Raw genomic sequence first — 26154 nt, forward strand, 5'->3', positions numbered from 1 at the left:
CGCATTCGCCCTTATTTGGTTGGAATTTAGTTGCCTTAATCGCGCCCACTAATTAATATTGGTGGGTGCGATTAGAGCAACCAAAAAAGCCCTTAATAGGGCTCATACTCGGTGGAGGTACTGAACAACATGCAAGGTATACTCCCTTATGTTCATCTGCCGCGCTCGAGTAACTGCAAAAATGCCCTCTTCGCCTCCTATACTATTAGTGGATAGTTTTAATTCTACAAAACTCGTTATCAATATTACGTAGTCAATAACGACACGGTTCACAAGTAATAGTACCCGTTGATATGAGCCGAGAGCCGAGAACTGCGATCTATGAACCGACGATATTGTGTAACATCGTTATCACTATTGTATGCGCGATGTGAACAATAACTCTAATATTTTATCTTCTAAAAAAAAGTGTATCCCTATTCCCTGTGTTAACATTAACTAGGGTTGTCACTGACAAATGAAGGAAAATGGAAGAGGAGCAATCGTTTCTTAGCAGATATTTTTTTTTTGGGCTGTCTAAAATAAAGCAACACATTGTTTTCTACTATCGTAGTAGTATTACATTAGTATTATTTTTAATGCTTATTTGCCAATCAGCTATTTACGTATGTTTTAATTCTCTTAGTCATTTATGCGAAATTACAAGTGCATAGGAGGTTTAACAATTAATACCTACAGTTTATCATCAAAGTTGTGTTATATTATCAGCGATGGTTTAAAATTAACCTTATCAACACGTGGACCACCGACTGCGTTACGGTAAAAGATACAGTAAAAGTTATGGAATTACATGACTATTACTATAAAATAATCAAGTTGATGATTTATAAAGTGTCCATTTCCTACCAATTACCATCGCATGTTCAGTTTCTCACATTCGACATTCATACATGATTCATGTATGAATGCCATATGTCTTCTGTAATCTGTGGTGACAACCCTAGATCAAATCTACCTGCGTCAACGGATAAGGGAGAAAGGCAATAGGACATGTTTTTGTACCTCACCCATGTCTATGGCTCTATGGCCGATCTTTATTTATAGAGGATGGTAAACGTTTCGAATGAACACGTGGAGTCACAAAAAAATCAAATCGGAGACAGATTCAACATGTAGCTTTGTTAGGTCTCGTCCACACTACGTTCGCAATGCGTTTTGAATTGGATTTTTCACCTATAAATCTTCGCTTAAACCTAAATGTTGTTCGATTGTTATGTTTTCTTTTTATCGATTACTAACGGGCCCGGTCAAGCTTCGCTTTGACTTTAGTGCACTTCTTCCACACCCTTACCTAGCCTACTCCCACCCTACCCCTACCCTACCTCTAGCCTACCCCTACAATAACCTCTATCCTTCAGGTTCCCGTAGGAATACTGGGATAATATATAGCCTATCCCAATTCGCATTGGGCCAGCGTGGTGGACTATTGGCTTAGACAGCTGGCCTAATGCGGATTGGCAGACTTGACATACGTAGAGAATTAAGAAAATTCTCTGGTATGGTTCCTTACGATGTTTCTTCCTTCACCCTATGAGACACGCGATATTGAATTTCTTGAAATGAACATAACTGAAAAGTTTGAGGTGCCCTCCGGAATCGGAGCCAGAGGTTACATCCACTGGATTGGGCCGTTAAAAAATAATGATGAATGCAAATAATGCAAATATAAACTGGTAATAAACAAACAGTGGCAAAGGTATCGACAACGATCGATGCACAGACAGACGAGCTGCAAAAAGAGCAAAATGGTGTCCCAGTGACCCATTTATTGGCCGGCAGAGACAAGGTCGGGTCAGTGTCGCCCGCTACATCTGACCCACTACTCTGTTAGCTGTTAGATTATATTATCTGCAGATCTATCTAGATTACAGACTAGCGGACGCCCTAGACTTTGGCCGAGAAACTTATGAAATTTTACTACTACTACTACTACTACTTTAAAGTACTTTCATTCCCTTCATCTTTATCTTTTATGGCCTCCGGCGCAGTTGTATGCGCGGTGGATTTACAAGTCGGAGGTCCTGGGTTCGATTCCCGGCTGATTCGATTGAGGTTTTCTTAATTAGTCCAGCTGGTGGGAGGCACCCTACAGACAAAGACGTACCTCCAAGCGATTTAGCGTTCCGGTACGATGTCGTGTGGAAACCTAAACGGGGTGTGGATTTTCATCCTCCTAATTACAAGTTAGCCCGCTTCCATCTTAGATTGCATCATCACTTACCATACCAAGGTCTAACTTGAAAATCTCTACCACAGAATACATAGTAGAAACAATACCAGAAAATGTCAAAATATTTTTTTAGCTTTTAAAAACGACTATGCTAAATATTCATGGTACTAGTCCTAGTAGTTTAGGGAAATTCTATTTCATTTTGTGTAAGTAATAAAATAAAATATATCTAGCCTTTAACCTAACGGAAAAACGAGCTCTGTTGTTAGTTCTGTACTGCTAGTACTGCTCTTGTTCTATTAGTGTAAGAATTTTTAAAAAGATTCCACGTAAAAGCGTAACAAACAATCTCCCATTCGAAATTTTATTCAAATCATAAGGCATGGGTTTAAAATATTTATTATTTCACTAAGAATTAACTCATTCACTTATGTGAACTTACAGGCTAGTACATTTCAGTTTGAGCGTACCAGAATAGTAAAAAGTATTAATAATAGTAGTACTATTAAATAAACTATAAACAATAATATAATAACAAATATACAATAAGAATTATAACGTGATAAACAAAAATACATAATAATTCAATTTTTAATGACTATTTGTAGGTAGTCATTGAAAGAAAAATACCAACAGCGGCCAGGCATCATGGATAAATAAGAGTAAATAAATATTAGTATTGTAAAAAGTGCAAAATGTCGCGTGTCCGAGTGACCCACTTGCGGCATCCGCGAGGTGCAATGTCAGATCAGTGTCAAATGTTTCACTTTCATGCTGATAACGGTCAGCGAGAGCTTCGTACGAGTACGATACGAGTAAATTGGTCGATGAAAAAATTAAAAAAATTAAATTTAGTTTATGGAACAACCCTTAAAAAGTTGGATCGTTGTGTGTGTTGTGGATTGATTGGGTGGATATCATTCTATGTATATGCTCGTAAATCCAAATCCAAATTACATTATAATCTTTGGTTTACGATATAATATTTCCGCTGTGAGTTTTCGAATAATCGGTATTTTTGGCGACCATTCTTGTTGCAGCATCAGGTCGAAGTTATTAATTAATTGTCATTTGACGATTATACTGCGTAAAGCATAATCAGAGTAATTATACGCCAAAATGCCTTACATCATTTTAGAAAAGAGCTAATACTCTTACACTGCTGGGCCGATAGCAAACATCTAAGAACCATCGCAAGTAAACTGACATTCAAATGAAGAAACCGCATCGAAATCGGTCCATCTGTTTGAAAGCTACGATGCGACAAACAGGCACCCCATTATTACACCTCTCTTTTTGCGTCGAGGGTTAATAAAATAGCAGCTTATGAAATGGTTGCTTAGTAGTTTTAAAACAACTACTTAAACACTTAAGTAGTTTTAAAACACTAACTTATATTAAAATTTCACGCATAACAAAAACATTGAAACTTTTTCAAAAACTTGTAACAACAAAAATGACTCACAAGAAATGTTTCGATGTTTCTCGCAAATCCAAACACGTCTTAATTAAATTAACCAATAAGTCGATTTTGTCGACAAAGTGGTTTTAATTGTTTGTGCGGAATTCACAATATACCTACAGTGAGTTTATGTTACTCCGTATCTTATCTATATCTCAATAACAGTTCTGTCAAAATAGGTTCAGCCGTTTATCGCTCGAGTAATATCCAGATACTATTATCAGTAATCTGTACCATATCCATTTTGCTCAGTATTTATAAGCCGTCGATCGGCAATTCTATTTCCTCGAGGGAATTATTTAATTTAATCACTTAATGAAAATTACCGTAACATACATTGTTAACCTGCGGTGTATACGTGTGTGTATGTTTGCGTGTGTGTAGACTGTAGGTGTGTTTATGTGTGTGTGTTATTGCGAGTGTGTATGTATGAGTTGCGAACCTCGCGAAATTGGTTGTCCGACTGACCCAATTGATTGCGTTGTCCGTGAGACGCAAGGTCAGGCGAGCCTTGCAATCGTTAGTTTCCACAGACTAAGCGTTCTATTGCAATAATATCCAAAACCACAATCATCAAGCCTCGTCGGTCCAGTACATAGCCAGCGTATGTGGTTTTAGATCACGAGGTTCAAGGTTCGTCGCGGTATAAAGTACCTCGTTATCAACCCATTTTCGGTTCACTGCTGAGCTCGTGTCCTCCAGAATGAGAGGTGTTGGGCCAATAGTCCACCACGCTGGCCCAATGCAAATTAGCAGACTTCACACGCGGAGAATTAAGAAAATTCTCTGGCATGCAGGTTTCCTCACTATGTTTTCCTTCACATGAGACACGTGATATTTAATTTCTTAAAATGCACACAACTGAAAAGTTGGAGGTGCATGCCCTGGACCGGATTCCAACCCACACCCCCCGGAATCGGAGGCAGAGGTCATATCCACTAAGTTATCACGGGTATAGGAGTTTACACTGTTGCAATTTTATATGTACCTACTACCTAGTACCAAATCTACCAAGGTCGAGAATTATAAATTAGATCCATTATTTGTTATGAATTTGTTCCCATATTAATTGATCAAAAACATGGTGGTGGACTATTGGCCTAACCTCTCTCATTCTGAGAGGAGACTCGAGCTCAGCAGTGAGCCGAATATGGGTTGACAATGATGAAACATAAATTCGAATCACTTTTTTCGGTATTTGAATCCTGATGTATTATTCAAGTGGTCAAACGCCGAATTGTTCACGAATCCATTATAACGGCATCGAATACCGAATCTGTGATGTGAATCACTTGAGTCTTAAACTAACTCCAATAAACGCTCGTGAAACAATGCGACGAATACGCCGTGAAACCTGCATACCAGAGAACACGCATGAATCCATTTAAAAGCGTTAAAAAAATAATGCTTGCCGATCGTAAAAGTAAAAGTTAACTGTATAAAGTGCCTCAGCTGAGTACTTCCTGTTTGTGATTGGTATAATCGTAACTAGACGGCGCTACTTGTCTAGTGTACAAGTACTTCTAGTGATAGCCATAATAACTTCATTTTATAAGAGCTGAATGTTTATAGCTCCTACCATGTATGGTAGCCAATGGGGATGGCTAGGGTTCCTTTTTTAATCCCCGACGCCAAAAGAGGGGTGTTATAAGTTTGACGTGTCTGTCTGTCTGTTACCGAACGGTGAAGCGATTTCAATTTTTTTTTTGTTTTCGTATGAATGTTGATTTATGAGCGAGTGTTCTTAGATATGTCAGATGAATTGAGGAAGAATCACCGAATATATTCGAGTTTAAATGAAAACACACTGAAAGATAATATTGATGACTTGAAAAAGAGTGTAATTAATAATTTCGTTTGTAAAATAAACAAGATTATAATTTGGTGTACTTGTTAGAGGTACGAGGACACGAGGATAAAATATAGCCTATGGCATTAACAATTAACGTGACTTTCTAGTGGTAAAAGAATTTTAAAAATCGGTCCAGTAGATCCAGAGATTACCCTAGTTCCTAGTTCCTACAGATGATGCAATTTAATACGATGTTGAAATATTTTCTTCAAACAGTTAATATTTTAGTAGTAAGTTTCTTAACTAGTAATAAAGAAATAATCAATAAAACGTTGTATCAACGTTACCCATATTGATTTTATATGAACAACACTTAATAACTCATTAAAAATTGATTTATAGACGTATTAATGCTGCTTTAAGCACATTGTTTATTATCATGATACAGTATAGGATTTAATTAAAAAGAAAAATACAATGCAAATAGATATTTATATATGTGCCTATTAGTTTGTTTTGTTTTTTCGCTTCGTACTTTTGTAATTTTTTAATGTTTTAGTTTATTAGATCGAGTTCGTCTTGAAGTTATTTCCATAAATTGCTAGACGTACCAAAGGCGCTGAAAGTGATAGCGCTTATTTGTATATAAAAGTAGACTTATGTATACTAATACATATTATAAAGAGATAAAGTTTATAGTGTTATAGGGAGTAATCTCTGGATCAACTAAACCGATTTTGAAAATTCTTTTACCACTAAAAGCCACGTTATTTGTGAGTGTCATATACTCGTATACTATTCCTGTATTCTCACAGAAACTACGCGGGTGAAACCGCGAGGCGTCGTCTAGTTATAAATAAGCTGATGATGTAGTGTCAACATCTTAGTTGTGAACTTTACTTGTGGCCTGGTTACGCGAAACGAGGGTAACGGTCGCTTCCGTTGCAACGCGCACCGGTCTAAAACTGGACGACGAAAGTAATCGCTTGCTCACTTTCTCTCCGAAGTACTCTTAGTACGAAATTATTTAACTTAAGAGTTATGATTACGACTCTGTGGCGCAAGCGATGTCTATTCTCGAGGTAATTTCCTTATATACTTAGTTACCTTGAATAGATTGTGAGGTTGTGATGGCTAGATCTTCGTAGTTTTATGAAAGCTGTATGTCAGTCTATGATATGAGGAGTTTGGACTGTACTGCCTTTAGGAGAAAGTAAGTTCCAAGGGTCCAAACACTCCAAATTTATACTTAGTAAAAAGCGAACAAAAGTGACACAACTAAACTTTAAGCTTAGTTTAAGCCTGTGTAGATATTGTCACAGGGGCGTCTTTACCGGGCTCTGACCCGGGACAGAGTAAAGAGGGCGCCGCGATCCCAGGGGCGGCCGAACGCCACTCGTCGCGCGGGTTGTAATGGCAGGCCCGGGCGCGGTGTAACCTAACGTAACCTCAAGTATAAAATGTTCCTTTAAGCATACCTATATGTTGTATGGAATTCTAGAGCTCTTACTAAATAAATGTGTCTAGTTTTAGCAAAGAGAGGCAAATAGAAAACTACTTCCAAGGTGTTTGTTTGCTACACAGACAGTTTGTGGTAAGTTGGAAGTGCTGTTTGTAAGCAGGTACATATTACATTTTAACAGTGCTCAGCACGCTTAGGTACTTAGCTAGAGACGCCTCTGTATTGTCATCATCGACGGACATCCATTACGATGTAGGCCTTTTATACATACTCCAAAGTTACACACACCCGCAAACGCGAACTAAAGCAGCGTGGTGGATATAAACTCCATATCCTCTCTCGTATTTAATAGTGGGCCGATTAAACAAATGACTCCGGACAGTGGAGTGCACATCATAGATGCAACAATCAACTGCCTACCCTAAGGTCTCTTTACGAACCTGTATTGAAAAAGTAATTTTCCGTTGTGTACTATTTGTACTTACGTCTTGTTCCTCGTCATTAACAACCCATATTTCTCACTGAATGAGTCCTCTCAGAATGAAGTGTTAAGCCTTAGTCAACCACGCAGGCCAAATGCGGATTGGCAGACTTCACACTCATAGATAATTAAGACAATTCATAAGTATGCAGGTTTCCTCACGATGTTTTTCCCGGACCAGATTCGAACCTACGCCCTCGAATCGAAGGCAGAGAATGCGCATATGACGTACACATCATTAATGCTAAACTATACTGCGTACCCTGAGGTTTGTGAACCTGCGTGTATTGAAAATTATAAAAAGTAATGCCTACCCTAGTTAAAACCTTGTGCATACCAATTATCTGCACGCCACAAACAAGTATGGCGAATTTTAATACTCGTAGTAGGTAAATTATTATTAGAAAAAACGGCTCGCGAAGACGTGACTGACCTCTAACGCTATCTTTCCCGGCAACGCGCTTGCAACCTTGCGAATTAAGGTTTTGCAATTCCGCTGGCGTATCAAGGAGACTGCCGATATGTTAGTTTGTATTACAGCTATAGCCAGTGATGTGTTATGATCTAGAGATTCTATAGAAATCGCCCTGTTAAAAAAAAATCCAATTATTTCAAGGTTACCTAATTCATTGCATTGAGATGCTAAGGAGACTGCACTGCAGATAAGTATTTTTTTTAATTTCAGCTGTACCAAGTGAGATGTTATTTAGCTCTAGAGTTCGCATTGTATAAGAAAAAGGCTTACAAGGTTATCAAAGGTTATAGCAACTGCAACCAAGGTTTATAGTTTAAATTATACAATGTTTTTTTATTTTAAAGGGAAATATTTTGATGTTTGTCATAAAGTTTTTAACTTGCAAAGTAATGAATTATTTGCGAAGGTTTTAAATTTCTCACACTCCTAAAACTACATAAATGTGACTAAAAACCAAATAATTACAAATGCGGTAATCTACAAATGTCAAATTACGTAAACTTTGTTGAACTCTAGCCGGTTTGAGAGCTAGTGAATTTCACAAAAACTCGAAGAATTTGATGAAATCTCGTGCTCGTTTAGTGAAAGGTTCGCCATTTGCCACCAGTGGAGCTGCCATTAAAAATAAAGAACTGGTAAAGCCTCAGGCACACTGGTGCGTTTGGTTTTGCGTTTAAACTTGCGTCGTTACACGCGCATTTGAAATAGTCTCGTGATCGTAGGACGCAGGGCACAACCATATGCTCAAGGCGTAAGGACCCATTCACACTGGTGCAGAGTTGAAGAAAAAAATTGCAACGTGGCAGCCCCAGCAAACTGTGATAGCCCAGTGGATGTGAGTGTGGGTTCGAATCCGGTCGGGGCATGCACCTCCAACTTTTCAGTTGTGTGCATTTTAATAAATTAAATATCACGTGTCTCAAACGGTGACGGATAAACATCGTGATGTAACCTGCATACCAGAGAATTTTCTTAATTATCTGCTTGTGTGAAGTCTGCCAATCCGCATTGGGCCAGCATGGTGGACTATTGGCCTAACCCCTCTCATTCTAAGAGGAGACTCGAGCAGTGAATTGAATATGGGTTGGTAATGATGAAATGATCGCAACGTGTTAAAAATGTGGTGATTATATTGAAAAATGCAGAGTATACTGAACTCTATCTCCATTTATTAACGACGTGTTAAGTAAATACAAAATTATTAATTATGTATGAAGACGCCTGGCGCCAGGAGATGTGCGATGAAGCGCTTACTAACGTCTGCCTCGAGCAAATAATCCGTCAATCAATCACCGGCCATCATGTGTACAAAAATGTATCACACTAATATTATTAAGGCGAAAGTTTGTGTGTAAGTGTGTAAGTATGTTTGTTCGTCTTTGACGCTGCGATTACTCAAGGGATTTGGCTAAAATTTGGAATGGAAATAGATTTTACTCTGGATTTACACATAGACTACTTTTCATCCCGGAAAAATCCATGGTTCTCGCGAGATTTGTGAAAAACTGAATTCCACTTTATTACACAATTAATTATTAATAAAATTTCAATTGATATTGATATCGATTCTTATAGGTTTCGTTAAAATTACTTTTGAATAATCTTGTCCGTGTTACTACTGGTTCGAAAAGCAGATTTGACCAAGCCAGTAAAAAACTCACCAGCACCTAGGTAGTTGCTCTTTTTAAAAATAAATGTTACAATTTGTAAAATGTATGTTCTGTCTTGTGCGCAAAAGAAAACAGCCGATTGCTTTCATGAATCTTTGTCATTAAGATAGTCAATAGTCATCAAAACAAGATAGAGTTCAATATACTGTAAAGTGAAAAAACATGGTCATTTCGCTACGCTACGACTTTGCGCTAATGTGAATGCAGCCTAAGGCCATGACTCGGCATGCGGGCAAAAAAACCTGAATTGCCGAGTGCGAGAGGGAAAGACGAGGAATCAAACAAGTGCGTTACCCCCGCGAAGATTGTGTACGCATTTTTATTTTTATATTTTTGTCTGAAGCTCTGAACCTAGACGTCTTGTCGTGAGAGACAGTGGGCAATTTTAACAGGGAGTATATTCGTGACTCAACTGAATGTGTGTATATATATATATATATATGATGAATATCTTTAGTGATTGAAGCTGGGACAATAGTAGGCCATTTCACCGTATGACAAAAGAAAAGAAACCCCTATAGCCTCTACATATCACAAAACATAAAGCGCTTAGCAGTGCTTGTACGTATCGCGGTCAACATGTTGATTTCTGTCAGAAATCTCATGATCTGGGATTTTCTGTCAGCTCTAGGTGACTATGTCACTTTATTGCGTCAGTTTATGGAGGATATTGCCAAATGAATCAATGCATTTGTAATAAATATCAGAAATCCCTCGATATTTAACAAAACACCCTTAATAAGGCAATCTCAAACTAATGAAATAATTAACCATATAAATAAGTACCCATAACAGAGGCTATACCACGCTATACGCTTTCTTTGAGGCTAAGTAGTGATGTCTGTATTGTGTAAGTAAGCCGCACGTTAAATCTAGTATTAAGTATTTTATATTTGAAGACAACCCTAACGTTGTTTGAATAGATGTAACAATAATAAGAGTTGTAGGTAAATAATAAAACTGCACGCTAACAATATTGTTCGGACTGAATTGCGCCTTATTGTGTGGTACCGAGAGTCGCTATTTATTCAAATGATGTTGCGCAGTGAATCTTCTGTACTTGTACTTAATATGTACTTATTCTATGGTATAAGTACATGGTTTTCAAGTATCTAATTAGGTTGCAGATCAAAATTCAGTATGTAGTTACGCCCTCCATAAATTGTACTTTGAGTCAATAATATAAACGATCACTATAAACGTTCACTCGCATGATTTATTTTAGTTTAAACAGCATTTAGCGTACGTTAGCATTGATGGATTCTACAAGGCTATCAACATTTTTATTATTATTTGTTTAATAGACTAGGAAACGGCCGGTTTGGATTCGTTTAATGCTAATTACATGCTTATTCTTTAATCTACTTCTGTTTATACGGTTTTTATAAAATAAAAATAAATACACTTCAATGTCGGTATGTGAATTATATTTATGACCAAAGAAAACTAGTCGATTTCTTATGGTTTTTGTCTGTTTGTCGTTGTAAAAACACTTAAAACTAAAATGCTCTATATAAATCTATATACTTATTAATAATATTTAAAGAGGCATAGTTTGTGAGGTTAATCTCTGAATCTACTGAACCGATTTTGATAGTTCTTTTACCACTATTTAGCCTCATTCTTTATGAGTGACATAGGCTATATTTTATCCTCATATTTCTACGGAAAAGGAAACTACGCGCGTGAAACCACTGCTGAAATATTAGATAGAGGCAAACTTTGTGGTATTGAAGGGGATAATCTCTGCATCTATTGAACCGATTTTGATAATTCTTTTACCACTAGAAAGCCACGTTATTTTTGAATGTTATAGACAATACTTTATCGCCGTATTCTCAAGGGAACATGAACTACGGAGGGGAAACTGCGAGGCGTCGGCTAGTTTATCTATATTTTAAAATTATATATTTTTCCTTCCTCAATCTGTCGCTCTTTAATGTCCTTTGTTTACGTATCTACGTCAGATTTATCACCTTGAGTTATCTAAAAACGGTGTTTCCTTCACTCGCTTTCGCATAACTGTCCTTATCACTAGCTCTTTGTAACCATGCTAGCATTTCGCGATAAATCTAGCCAAGCATTTAGTCGTAGCTATGTCTAGTAGAAGGGATAGCTAGGTTATAGAAGAGATCGATGCGAGAAGCAACACTGAGAGATGACCTTTAACGCTCGAACGCGTGGCCATGACAACTCCTGAAGGTTGCGGACTCGACTGCTGCTGTTGGCTGTTGCAATGCTTCCGGTGATTTGTCTCCCGATTAGTCAAGCATTCCAGAGGACTTCTGAACAAGCAGTCGCTCGAAGGTTAATGAATTAGCGATATTTCTCTGCGTTTGTTTCGAGAGGCGCGCTTGTAGGCGTAAAACAAATCAGCCTAGAAACTATACCGACGGAGTTGTGTGCGTGCCGTGCCAATGGGTCGGCCAACCAGTCGACCAGACAGTCTCCCTCCCTCGTTTTGTCCTCCGTCTGTGCCCCCCTCCCACCGATTCTCCCCCTGCGCCTTCAGTCAGCGTTCGGTCAGCGGCTCGATAGCACGCGCCTCGACTGTGCAAAGTGTTAAATTCTTTACGTCCTAGTTATTCATTTTAGTACTGACTCTTATTATTGCGAACCAAGTTAGTATTACTAGTACAGTATGACTGTGTAAAAACGGGACTTGCGTATCTCGTAAGTCTTCAAAAATCGTAAAATTTACAACGGCTTTGTCTTGTTACAGGTACCTACTTGGAGCTGGGTGTGAACCCAGATACGGTGTGTGTAGTTTTATGTAACCATATTTATACTGTTATCGAATGAACGTTGTGTTAATTTTATGCAACTCTACCAGTGCTGTGCATTATTGGATTTGAGCACTGAGTGATTGATTGATTGATTCTGTGCACAAGTGAACCTAGTGAAGTGTCCACGTCTGTAACTTTCCTATTCTCGTGCACTGCGATCAAGTGATTTTGTGTCATTAGTTAATGGATTGGTAACATTTTTGGATTCCAGACGACAATATGGCAATCGTAAGTAAACTTTTAATATCACTGTCTCGAAATAATGTTCTATTGATTTTAAACTTGTTATGCGCTTCAATGAGGCCATTGTTCTAATTTTAGCGGAATTTCTAAGCGTATTCGATTTGAATAAATCGCAAGCGTATCATACCTGTCCGCGTTTCTATTTTCGTTTATAAAGTATAATTTTTATTTCGAAAAAAAAGGAGTGAAAACCAAATCTCAATTTTATAAATGACGATTCATTCTAGTATTGGGTGGAATAATGTTTTAAAACGAGCTATAAGAAGTGTCTACCTCTTATTGTTTGGGATATTTTTTCTCATTTCACAAAAATGCGAACTAGGTATAGTTTTAAAATACCATATTTAATGGTAGAGTTGTCTTAATAGATTTTAAAAGTTTAACTAATTTACAAATTAAATATATCAAAGTTTTATTCGAAACTACAATGACAAGCAGAATGTTAAGGCTATTTCGTACTTGATTATTATTGTAAATATTTATTTATTCAAGATTTTGAAACTCTTGGTTAAGTTTTATTATGGTCAGGTAGCCGTCAAATCTTTGTATGTGCCGCAGGCTATAATCAATAAATTTTAATATTCTATGGTTCATGCAGGTAGGTATAGTTCGCTCCATGAATTCTCACGATAACTGATGAGTGTAGTATTGTTGATTATCTAATATAATATTATGCACCTATTCAGTATAATAAACTGCTAGTTGAATAGGTGCGCGAGGCTAAACTGTAATCATATGGTGAACACGGGCGCCATCTTCAGGAAATCGGGAACTGACGCGCAAAGTGACCTCGCGTGCTAGTTCACTAAATTTAGATCGCTGTTGACACTTTTGTATATTATGTAGCTATATATTATTTAAAATATCGTATGGTTTAGCTGCTATTTATTTTTTCTTACTGATAGGAGCTGCTAAACACAGGAAAACGTACATAGAGGAATCACCAAAGTACAAAAATAAGGAAATGGTAATAAAAACATTAACTAATGAAACATCAATGAAAAGGCACCTATACTATACATATACGTACATATAAATGATTCTACTCTAATAACAAATGATAATTATTGAGACTCCATTAATTAAGATTAGACTGATACCATTAAGTGTTAATTAATTTGTAAACTTAATAAATAAAATGAAATAAAGTGCACTCAAAAATATGTTTAAACCAGTATATTTTAAGGCATTCGAATCTATTTTTCGATTTGCTTTAGGAGTTGTGTACAAATTCTACAAAACAAGCCTTTACTACCTATGAAATAATATCGATATGAACTTGTCCATTTTCGAAGTCTCTATCGACAAAAGGACTCTATTACTTCGGTATTATTATGGTGAGAATTTCTAATTAATAAATGTAATAGTATAATTAACTATACAATATGCAATAATAAACGATCTAGCTCGGTATGTTAATAATCATAAATAATAATCAATTCAATGAATTGCGATTGCATCAATTACGTACTAAATATCTTCAAGTTAAATCCTTCAAGCACTTTCGTATAAATCATTATCGATGTAGTCGACTGCATCTCGATGCTGTTGCAAGAGCTATTTCTACGTAGAGAGGTACAAGTAGGCACGGCGTAAGTGGGTCAAGGCGCTTCAGCGGGCGGCCTGCGTTTCCTACTCGCCACCGACACCGGCACCGACGAGGAAGCCGCTCATTAAATCTACTTGTGTATCAACATCAACCGCTCAAATAAAATCTACACACAATGTTTTAATGTTACGGAGCATGTAACGCTGCGCTTTTAACTGTCTCGATGCCGTTTTCGTAATGCGAAGCAGCTGTCAAACATACATCAGCAGCGTTTTCATGTTTTCTTTACTCTACTCGCTAGCTACTAATGCTATTATATTTACTAGTGAACGCCAGCGAAACCGTTTGTTTTTTGTCGGATAGAATTCCTTTATTCCATCTAGATGGAACAAAGACTATTATTTGCATCTAACTTTGCAAAACAGGCTGAGTAGTTGCGGTGACAAACAAATAGAAAAAATAAATGTTTTTTTTGTATTCCTTTTGCTTCACTCTCCTAATCACCATCACCCTGAAAATCTCGGCAAATGTAGCTATTGAATAAAATGATTAGTAAATTAACTATTTCGACAAAATCATTTATCAGAAAACGTATACAAATTAGCAAATTTAATATAAATGTTATTGCCAACGAAACCTACGCTCAGATAATAATTCCTTTCAATAACACCACGGTAATTCCTTAGATGAGTCACGTAGTATTCGGAAATTAGCGAACGTTGTGTATTTGGATACCTCTCTGATTTAGTCAGTTGTTCTGAGTAAAATAAATGGCGCCGATGAGGTTTTTTACCTGCTGATAAGTTATTATTAGAAAACGTCTAATTTATGCTATGCATCATAACAAAATGTAATATTTACGACGATGCAAGTGTAATCGATTTACTATATTCGACTCTAATAGGTCAACACGAGCATTGAAATGGATTTTGTCTACTTCAATATTTATCTATTATGATTGTTTATCTTTAGAGATTATTATTATCCACAGTAATAGTTATTTGATTAAGTATACCTATAATACAAATTATAATAACATAAGTTTGAGACTTAATAATAAAAATGAGCTTAGTGATTCATTAGTTGTAAAAAGAGGCATTCTTTCTATGAGTCACTCTCAGGAGGCAGGCCGCAACGCCCATCACTAGTCGAAAAAGTTTTCTAAGTTTAGCTCCTCCCGCCTAATCTTAAATGTAAGTTACAACTTTCTTCTTTGGCCCAATTCTTTTCCGCTCACTTTATTTACTCGTCATCATGACTCATGATTTATAAACTTTAAGACAAACAATTTTCTGAACCATTTCAATCTTATTATCAAATATTTGTGTTCCACAAATCAAAAATTTTTGAACCAATAGAATTTACCAATCAATGGAAAGTTACATTATCAGCGAGTAACAGACCTGTATTTTATACCGGAATTCCGTTGGAATCGATAACGTCGCTCTCTCTTTCGTCACATCGCGATGAAAGGGAGAGAGTGATATTTTCAATTCCTCCGCTATTAGTCGACATTATTTTCTCTTTCTCTCGTCTAGGGATACGAGTACGAATATGTTGTGTTGCCTATGCAAGACTTATCCAATTAGAATTAACATTGCATAAGTTTTTAAATATATTACACCGTATTCGAAAAAATGTACTGATGACTATAAAGACCAAAGTACATGTACTTGTTCCTTATGTTAAGAACAAGCAGGTACAAATTTACAGCGCCTAAGAAATTGAAATATCATTTAAGTATATTTTTATGTAGAGTGGGAAACCGTTTAATTCAATTGTCTTTATTTTATTGTCGTCAGCAACATAAGTTGTGTAATTTGAACAATTCAATTTTAATTATTATAAGAAATAAGACACTCACCGTAGTGGGTCACGCGATAACTATTATCTGTTTTTATTTTAGGTCAAGGATTTCACGATAAAAGGTTTTGTTTTATTGACACTTACGTACTTACGACTCTACAGCAGCAATACTTTTGCCTCATGGGCTCGTGGCTTTATAGCCGACTAGGGTATGCACCGCAGTTTTATCCGCGTAGTTCCCTTTCTCATCAGAATACAAAGATGAAATATATACTCTGTTACTCGCTCACTTTCTATTGATGAAAAAAAATGGTTAAAGTCGATCCAGTAGTTTTGAAGCCTATTCACTACAACAAACATTGTATGAAAGAAAGAAAAGTATTTTTTTTTGGTCAGTATAAAACCTTAACTAAGCTAAAATAAAGCGCACTGACCAAATAAAGATCAGCAGAAATCTGCAGCTAGCTGCAGCGCTCGTTTTCAGTGGAAGCCTTTAAAAGGGTGACATCACAGGCGAAAACAACGTATTAAAGTCAGTTCAGAATGCTAGCCACTCACCATCCGATAAGCCCACATGGCTTGACGTCCAACAAAACTGATCGTTCGCGCTCGGCATGATGTCATGCACATCGCGACCAACACACGATCAGTTTTATCGGCGTATTGATCATTAGTGCCTGACTTGATAAACAGATATGCTTGTACAAAAGGGATCGTGTTTTGTGTTACGCTATTTTTACGCGACCTCTTTACACGTGCACAATTCTTTCGCGTGTGATCCTTTTACACGTGTTTTTTTACACGTGTATCCCGGGACAATACGTCGTCTTACCGTGTGAGTCACGTTTGTGAACTTCACCTTTTCCTTCACCGCGACCGAAAGTCACATTGGTGATTTCCCATTTCAATTTTGAATAACCCGTGCTTCTTGTAGAGCTTTTTTCTGTCGCCAAGTAAACTCTTCGAAATATGTGCCCTGCCCATTGCCACTTCAGCTTCACAACTCGTTGAGCTATGTCGGTGACTTTGATTCTTCTACGGATCTCCTCATTTATGATTCGATCATATCATAGCTCGTTCCATCGCCCGCTGTGTAGACTCTGAGCCTGTGTATTATATATTTGAGGTTATTATGTGCTTGTTACATAATTTATCTAAATCGGAACATCGTCTGGGTGATAAATGAGTTATAAATTCCAAAACGGGAGTGAACAACGTAAACACATAACTCAAAATGGTCTAGTTGATTCGTATGATGTAGGTCTTCCGTGACCTAGTTAGATAGCCGCTATCATTCCGGCACAGGCGTTGTATTGGAGATAACTCCCCACCGCTTTCTCTAGCTAACACTACATTGTTTTGTTTACATTCTCTTGTTTACCCGACTACATCAGAAGGAGGGTAATGTTTTTCGAGCGTACCAATCATATTGGGACCATCGATATAACATTTTCTAGCAAGAATGTATACAAGTCAGGAATGACATTGTCTGTACTTAGATTTAAAATAAAAGGTCTTACAGAAACTAAAAAGTCCGAAATTTCAACCGACTTAAAAATCACAAAAATAAACTAAAAAGCGATAACTAACAATCAATCAATCAATCAATCAAATAATTTATTTGCTAGAATATGGTACATGTTTTGATCTTAAAATTATTGAGTACATCGTATGAAGGCGGTGCCAAAAGTGATGCAGTAACTCAAGCCATTTAAATCATAAATAGGTATGCCATTCCTCATAAATCGGGCTATCATGACAACAATATTTTTTACTATTTTTTAATAAGACAAACTTTTCCGAGTTATAAAAGTACTTATAATACGATTATTAATTCCAGTCAGTAAAATGACAAGTGCAACTGTCACTGAAATGTCATTTTACTGACTGGGATTAATAATCGTACATACGATTGATCTTACATATCATTATTAATTCCAATCAGTAAAATGACATTTAAGTGACAGTTGGACTTGTCATTTTACTGTCTGGAATTAATAATCGTACTTTTGTATTGATTATTCAAATTTTGAGTACAATTGAAAAAAAAAATGGTCAAGCCCTTTTTTGCGCTCGTGATAACATAACAATTATTAGCTTAGAATTATTATGCTGAAATGTAAGAATTATTTTTATTGAATCACGTGCCGTACTGTCGACCATGCGAAAAATACCTACCGACTCATTGTTACAAAACGTGTTCTTAGTATAATAATAATGGGGCTGTGTCGTTGCTTAGTTAATAAATATTAGATGATTAATTGCATTGGCATCGTGTTTCTCACGTGTTTAGTACTGGGGTGTAATTTAAAGCTAACATCGGCATAACGAGTCGATGGCCAAGAAGGTTACACGATCTTGCATTTTTAAATAGACAAAAACTTTATTCATGTACCTACCTAAATTGTTATTGTTGTTGGGAAGATAAATAGACATATCTTATTAGTTACAATATCTTATTTTTTTTTAACTGTCCACCTCCATGTAACAGAGAGAGATGTGATAAGTTCGTCGTGTCTGACTGTGTGTCCTATGATGTTAGAAGAAAAAGGAGGTAGATAGCTTATAATATTATTATAACTATGTTAATTAGCAAACCCTGAGCTCAATCGCAGCACTGTTATCACGCCGTTGACAACGCCGCTGAAATGATATTTGCGTGCCAGTTGTAAACATCAAATGTGGTTTATGTAACCTATCTACCTCTTTTTTCTTCTAACATCATAGTGTGTGCCTATGTTCGTCTGTGGCATCGTAAGCCACGGATGTATCTATGTTCTGTGAGCTAAACGATAAAAATGCGATAAACCAAACCGAAGATATCGGCGTTACCTATTACGATGAACAGAATTTCTGAAGTAAAAATCGTTACTCCAAAATTCACACGTTTTAAGGTATATTCAGAATCTAAAAAAATAAGTAATTTATTAATGTCATTAGATAAAAGAGCCTAGTAGTATAGTGTCAATGAAGTAGTTCAATAAAATGAACCACTTCATTGATTCAAGTGAGCTAATAGTGTTCATCATCTGATTCCGTAAATAGACAAGATAACCGCTGGACTAACGAGGTAGTTATGTGTGTATTGTAGTGTATAAGGCAACAAATGCACCAGAAATACCCTGTAAATAAAAAGTATGCAATTACAGATATGGATTTTTGCCCTACACCACGTTTGACGTGACCCCGAAATTGATTGACAAATTAATACAACCTTAAAATGTCAGCGTAATATGGTATTCGGTGTATGTCTGTGCACATAACATTGACTTTCACAAGTCGAGTGATGTAACGCGGCCTCGTGCAGAGCGCGATTAGGTAAATGTTGCGACGCGCGCTTTCACCGCACTTTCACCGCCGCGCCACTTCCGCGTCGGCACTCCGTCGAGTACTAGGGTTGCTACGTGCACATGAGCAATGAGCTACGAGCTATGAAGTGCGCAGTTCAAAAGAACTAACTGCTCTACCTACCTACAGAATACAGGTGAGCAATGAGCTATGAATAGTGTGCAGTTCATAAAAGCTTAACTGCTCTACCTACCTACAAAATAAATGTAAGCAATGAGCTATGAACTACACAGTTTTACAGGTTGGCACTGCAACTAAAGACAGAAAGCGTTTACATGTTCAAAAAATTAATTACCAATGAACTTGTTGCAATATAGCTAGGCTAAAACATCTTGAGGAAACCTGCATACCAGAGAATTTTCTTAATTCTCTGCGTGTGTGAAGTTTGCCAATCCGCATTGGGCCAGCGTGGTGGACTATTTGCCTAACCCCTCTCATTCTGAGAGGAGACTCGAGCTCAGCAGTGCGCCGAATATGGGTTGATAAAGATGACCTAATACTAAAATGTCACGCTCTATAAAAATGAAACAATTAGTGCACTCGTCATGCGGAGTGTTTAAGATTGTGCTGTAGGTAGGTACACGATAAATCAAAAAAGGAAATGGCGGTATGAGCAAATGTTAAGAGTTTTGGGTTTTCCAAATTTTAAATACTTATTATTTTACCAATATCTGACATAATATCAAATATCAATAACGGAAGTTGCGTAGGTAAGCACGTTTATCAACTGATAAATAACAAATCACTCACAGTCATAACTAAGCTTATATTTTACCTAATATAAATAAATATTTTGTAAATACCTACCTATTAATATGACTCAAAAAAGAGTAATTGGATATATGGATGTAAACCTCATTTCCACTACATATTAATGAAATGCGTTTTATATAAATAAAAAAATGTGTGGTTTTATAAAATCATGCGAATTTGGCTGCTATGACGAGCCTATTCCTACTCCGCAGCCTGATGTAATGCGACATGGACAAATGGACGAAAAAGAAATTTATCCGATACCAAAAAGGTTCACTCTATTTTGATAGATTGAGCGAGAGATAGATCTATAGCTCATTGGTTGTACAACCCTAGCTCCCCGCTCTTTGCACCGACCGAGCTGGTTCGATCTCACCATTCGTTACGTGTTTACTGCCGGTTTGCCGTTATACCTGTCTGAATTGCTTAGCACTAATACTCTACTTAGTAGAGTGTGGGATACATTAGATTTTGCTATTGAATAGATGCAGATCTTATTGCAATGGTTAATTATGAGCTTAGCTAAATAATTTTGTGGAAATTAACATTTTTTTTGTGCGCGGAGAATAGGATGAGGATGAGATTAAAGGGGTTCAATGATTTTTGTGGGCTATGACTAGCCGCCATTTTGATTTTTGATCTTAAAAGCTTTAAAAAGTTGAGACCTTTACAAATCAATATTGGTAAAAGTCTCAACTTTTTATAACGTCTATGATTTAGTTTGTTATTATAAAGTGGTAAAGTTTGTGATATTGTAGGATCTAATGCGCCGATTTTGAAAATTCTTTTACCACTAAAAAGCCACGTTATTTGTGAGTGTCATAGGCTATTGAGTAACGCAATTGTCCTACTAGATTTATTATTAAATTTTCTAAATAAACATATTCGTATTTTTACTTATTAAACGTAATTTGAATATTGTGTATCGTCCAATTTCTACAAAATCAGGGGAAATAAAGTAAGGGAGGGACAACATCGCGGGCGTCCGATAGTTTACATATAACCGTTAGATTGTAAAATACGTAAGTTTATAATGTCACTCGTGATATTATAATCTGCCGTTTTATTAAGGACTGAAAATACTGATCACAATTTGTCACTTGATAAATGATCACAATGTGTTATTTTTAACCGACTTCCAAAAAGGAGGAGGTTTGAAAGGACCACAGAAATTTTGTAATTTAAACGGCTTAAATTAAAACATCACTGGCTTGGCACCGCCTTCAAACTGATCAGAAGGTAGCATATAGGTAAGATGTTATTTTTTGCTTTTTAGTTTAGGTTAATTTTCGAGTTGGAAGTCGGTTGAATTATTTTTATTAAAATTTTTTTCGGTATATTAACACGAATAATAACACGTTCAAATTGTAATCAGTATTTTCAGTTCACAATATGACGGTAGATTATAATATCACGAGTGAAATTATAAACTAACGTATTTTACAATTTAACGGTAACATATACAAATCGGAAGTACGAATACATCGTAGGTTTCCAAATATTATTATCATTATCAAGTCCAGATAACAGACGCCTCGCTCCACAATCGTCTTAATTGCTCATATTAAGCTATCATCGAGTACACAAACATGTGATAGTTAGATAATTGACTTATCTACATTAATTTATTATGATAACGATTTGTATATCGTTTACAGGGTCTAATTGCCTTGTATATTTAAAATCCGTTGATGACGTAAACTCTCAGACCAATTATAGAAGGACCTGTATCGCACTCATAGTCACGAACAAACTTGTCTGTCATTTTCTGAGGAAAACGAGTTTAGATTTGATATATCTTATACTAAACTAGAAGTTTTTGCCCGTTTTTTACACAATTCAATTACACAAAAAGGTATTTTTACGGAGCTATTTAACCGACGAACACGATTACAACTATTTAACATCGATTCTATAGAGACAGATTTTATAATCGCATTAGATCGTTGATCATACATATACTTTGACAGAAATGGAACGTCTAGCGAGGCAGGTCCTATACAATAATTGGTCTGAGCGTAAACTCGATAAGTCTTCTATTGTTTCTTTTTGTTATTTTGTGTAGACTAGCGGACGCTGCGCGTTTTCACCTGCGATGTTACCGTTTTATCGGGAATTCGTAATCGATAATGTAGCTTTCAATTGGTAAAATAAATTTTTAAAAGTGTGGTTTAGGCGTCATAGCGTAACAAACAACTATACAAACTCACATTCGCATATACAAATATACAAGTGCTAACAATCAAAGGAATTTGACGCTAGTGTTTGCGGCAAACAAAAGTAATTTTCTTAATTCTTGTAAGAAATATGTGTGAGACCACAACTTCGCTACAACGTCTAGTTTTAAAAGTCTGGTTGTTCACGACTGGCAAAATAAAAAAAAATATTAAAAAGGTTTTATTTTGAGCAGTTTGAAAGCAACCTACATAAAAAAAAAACATGACGGTGTTTTCACAAAAGTTACAACTGTTGTGGCAGAGTAAAGATATGTGGTGAATAACTGATCACTACTATTGTAGTTATAGGAACTCTTGCCTGGTCTTTCGAAAATGCCTTTTTGGGTCTAGATCTTTTAAGAGCGCGCAGCGCGTTGGTAGGTATGATATGGATAAAATTCGAAGCGCAAACGAGACGCCGAATTATGACTTTCACGTGAGTGAAAAGCACGGAGCGATTGACGCGCGACGCAAATTTTATGGCATGAGCGCCAAAACCATTTTTACGTAATTGCAAGTAAATTAAACAACATATATAACGGAAAACAAAATGGCCATGTTCAAGATATATATCTAATTTTCTATATAAAACAAAAATTTAAGAAAATAAGTTTGCTCTTCCTGAGATTGAAAGCAAAATGTGGGCAAAACATGTATTTTTCAAAAAAATAAACTATCGAGAAAAGGCATGCAAAGGTGGCCTTATTGCTAGAATCAAACTTTTACTGGCAACTCTGGATGTGAACTTTCACAATGCGACATATTACTATTAAAGCTAGCACCACACTATCAATTTTGGTTCTAGTGCTTCCGTGTATTCTTGTTTCCGTGTAACCATGTAGCAATGAATCATCGCAGTTATACGGTACTGCTTATCAACAACGATTTCAATAGGATATGTATATATATTATAGTGTATACTGATAAGATTACATTTTATAATGTTTGCTCTAAAATTAGATCTTAACAGTACGGTAGAAATTAGAGATGCGCCGAGTAACGAGTGCCGAGTTTTACTCGGTTCAATTTTTTTTCAACCGAGTACTCGGCCGAGTAACTCGGTTCAATCAAATTCCCATTGCGCGCGCGTAAACAAGTATTAATTTAATTCAAAATTGTTTTTTTCAAGTAGGCTTAGTTTACAAGCACTTTTGAAACTTAAAGTTTGACTATTTGTAGTGACTACCACCAGCTCAGAAGGCGCAGTCTCCTGTTGAGAAGGGCGACGGGAAACTCAACAGTTGCTCTTTTAAATCTTTCATTTTAATTTTATTGAGATTTCCTTTATGAATGTTATTTAAACGGGTACATACCACGATAAAACGACGAGATTTTTATTGTCGATATTTCGACCCAGTTGCATGGATCGTGGTCACGACGGGACTGAAATTCGGGACGGGTTCTCCAGGAAAGGATCGTTTGCCATACCAGTGTCCGGGTGTGTATAAAATCGACTGCAGCTGTGGTAGCTCTTATATTGGACAAACGAAGAGGCCCATAGCAACCCGTGTAACAGAACATATACGAGCGATAAAAAACAACGACCCGCAAAAGTCTGCGATAGCTGATCACATTCTACAACCGGGAACTAAACATTGGATTGAGATCCATAATCCACGCATTATTTCCACGGACCGCCACTATATACCCCGAGTAGTTCGAGAAGCCATTGAAATTCGAAAATACAAAAATTTCAATCGGGAAGATGGTTTCAAACTAGCCAGCGAGTGGAACCCGGTGGTAGAATTGTGCAAACCAAGAGGGCGCCGCGATACGCATAATAACAAAAGCGATGTCGTGAGTGTGGTTTGCCTAAACAGCCAAAAACGCGAGGTCGTTGAAAAAAGAAAAAGAACAAGAAAGAGGGTAGATCGATTTTGCCCCTAACAGCTGACTTCACTTCTCATCTCGCAACTTCAGTCCCGTCGTGACCACGATCCATGCAACTGGGTCGAAATATCGACAATAAAAATCTCGTCGTTTTATCGTGGTATGTACCCGTTTAAATAACATTCATAATGAACTACCACGAAATAAGTTTAAAGAGATTTCCTTTGAATACTAATGAATACTTTTTGATTAACACTGTTGATTTAATTATATGTACCTAAATAATGCTTTTCTAAAACATTCAACAAACATTATACTCGGCATTCACTGACCGAGTTATTCGGCCGAGTACGAGTATTAAAAAATTCGCCGAGTACGCCGAGTACCGAGTACCAACCGAGTACTCGGCACATCTCTAGTAGAAATACTTGTTAACTTACGAATACAACAATAGTCATGCGTAGATGTTAGTATTATGTACTTATTATATATAACGAATCTTTTAAAACTTCTCTAGAGCGGTCCTGTAACAATATATTAGATTCCTTTACTCAAAATAGTTGTCGTAGTGTTGTTTTAGCAATAAGTTAGCCTTTGCACACTTGAGTAATCTTCATTTCATTGTTAAATGTATTTTTGGGCTGCTTTGACTGCAGGCTGATGATTCATTAATTGCGTCGACGCAACGCAAAGGATCAACTCGTATGCCACACCTGTGTTGCGTAGACGCACGACGTTTCAGCGCAAGAGCAACGCACGAAACAGCACTGTCCGTTGTTCGTAGCGATTGTAACGTAATCTAATGGATCATCGCTCTAACTGTTCTAAACAATATATTAAAAATGTTTATGTGCGTTTTGTATATGTCGGAGAAAACTGGTTTGAAATCAGAAGCGGCTGTCTGCAAAACACAATTATTGAATAAAAGTCTATCAGGTCTAACAATTCCCACTAAGAATATTACAAATAAACCCTGAGTGGCAAATAATGAGTGGAGTCACGCACTTGTGAACGATGTGTGTAGGGTTAAAGGCGCCTTTGACAGATATCTAACACTCCCTTTATCCACTCAAGTCACTCTCCCCGCCTATCCCGGGATTATTATCCAACAAAGGTGCGAGCGGATCGAATCTTCTCTCGTCTATACTAATATTATAAAGAGGAAAATTTTGTTTGCATGTTTGTTTGTTTGTTTGATTGTAATGAATAGGCTCAAAAACTACTGGACCGATTTTAAAAATACTTTCACCATTCGAAAGCTACACTATCCACAAGTAACATAAGCTATATTTTGGAAAAAAAAGGGTTCCGTAAGATATTTGGGGTTTTCGGACACAAGGTGTAAAAATCAACCAGAAACGTTACTTATTTTGCGTACGCTGTCTAAACTATAAAAGATAGAATAATAAAATGTTCTAATTAATTGTAGATCTTATAAATATCTACAAAAAAGTCTGCGACACACTATACCAATCTATGTCGAGTGATGCACAACAACCATTTTTTTATATAAAAATCTTGAATCTTTAGGGTAGGGGTAGGGTAGGGATAGGGTAGGGGAAGGATAGGGGTAGTTAAAAGTTTACATCAAGTTTGATGATTGATTGATCGGACGAAGTCGCGGGCGTCGGCTAGTCTCTTATATCGCCAACACTCGGTCTCCCACTACTCTCTACCTAGCTTCCTAATATCTCGACACATGACGACTCGTGCCGACTGATCAAATAACTTACTCGCGCCGACATATAAAATTTAAATGAATAGAACGTTACAATGGGTAAATAACGTATTTGGAGCGAGCGCGGCGACGGGGCGACAGTCGTGTGCCGACATTGGCCCGCTGACCTACTACGGTATTGCCCGGCTCGTTTGCACAACTATGATCTCTATCGAATCGCTATCGAGCCACTGTATCTGCCATCTGAGCTATTTTCATATCGATTTGCGTAATCGTTCCGTTGTTTGAACTCCGGAACTGACAGTCGATATGTTTTATGCATTGCCTGGAAATGTGTATACATTATTGTACTGTGTGGTGTTTTGTAACTAAACGGTTATATATATATTTTTTTATTCTTTACAAGTTAGCCATTGGCTACAATCTCACCTGA

General features: G+C 36.8%; 1 protein-coding gene across 2 annotated transcripts in view; it reads left to right on the forward strand.

The window, feature by feature from the left end:
- The window catches only part of LOC112043465 (uncharacterized), a 104422-nt gene that overhangs the window by 38300 nt on the left and 39968 nt on the right, over positions 1 to 26154 (forward strand). The window contains exons 1-2 of one of the 2 annotated variants that reach the window (XM_024078875.2): positions 12004 to 12133; positions 12235 to 12526. The gene's annotated coding sequence lies outside the window, so the exon portion shown is untranslated. Of the gene's footprint in view, positions 1 to 12003; positions 12134 to 12234; positions 12527 to 26154 lie in introns of those variants that run through there. The other variant, XM_024078876.2, reaches the window with a different exon arrangement.

Source organism: Bicyclus anynana, chromosome 12, assembly GCF_947172395.1.
Source record: "Bicyclus anynana chromosome 12, ilBicAnyn1.1, whole genome shotgun sequence".
Classification (NCBI taxonomy): Eukaryota; Metazoa; Arthropoda; class Insecta; order Lepidoptera; family Nymphalidae; genus Bicyclus; species Bicyclus anynana.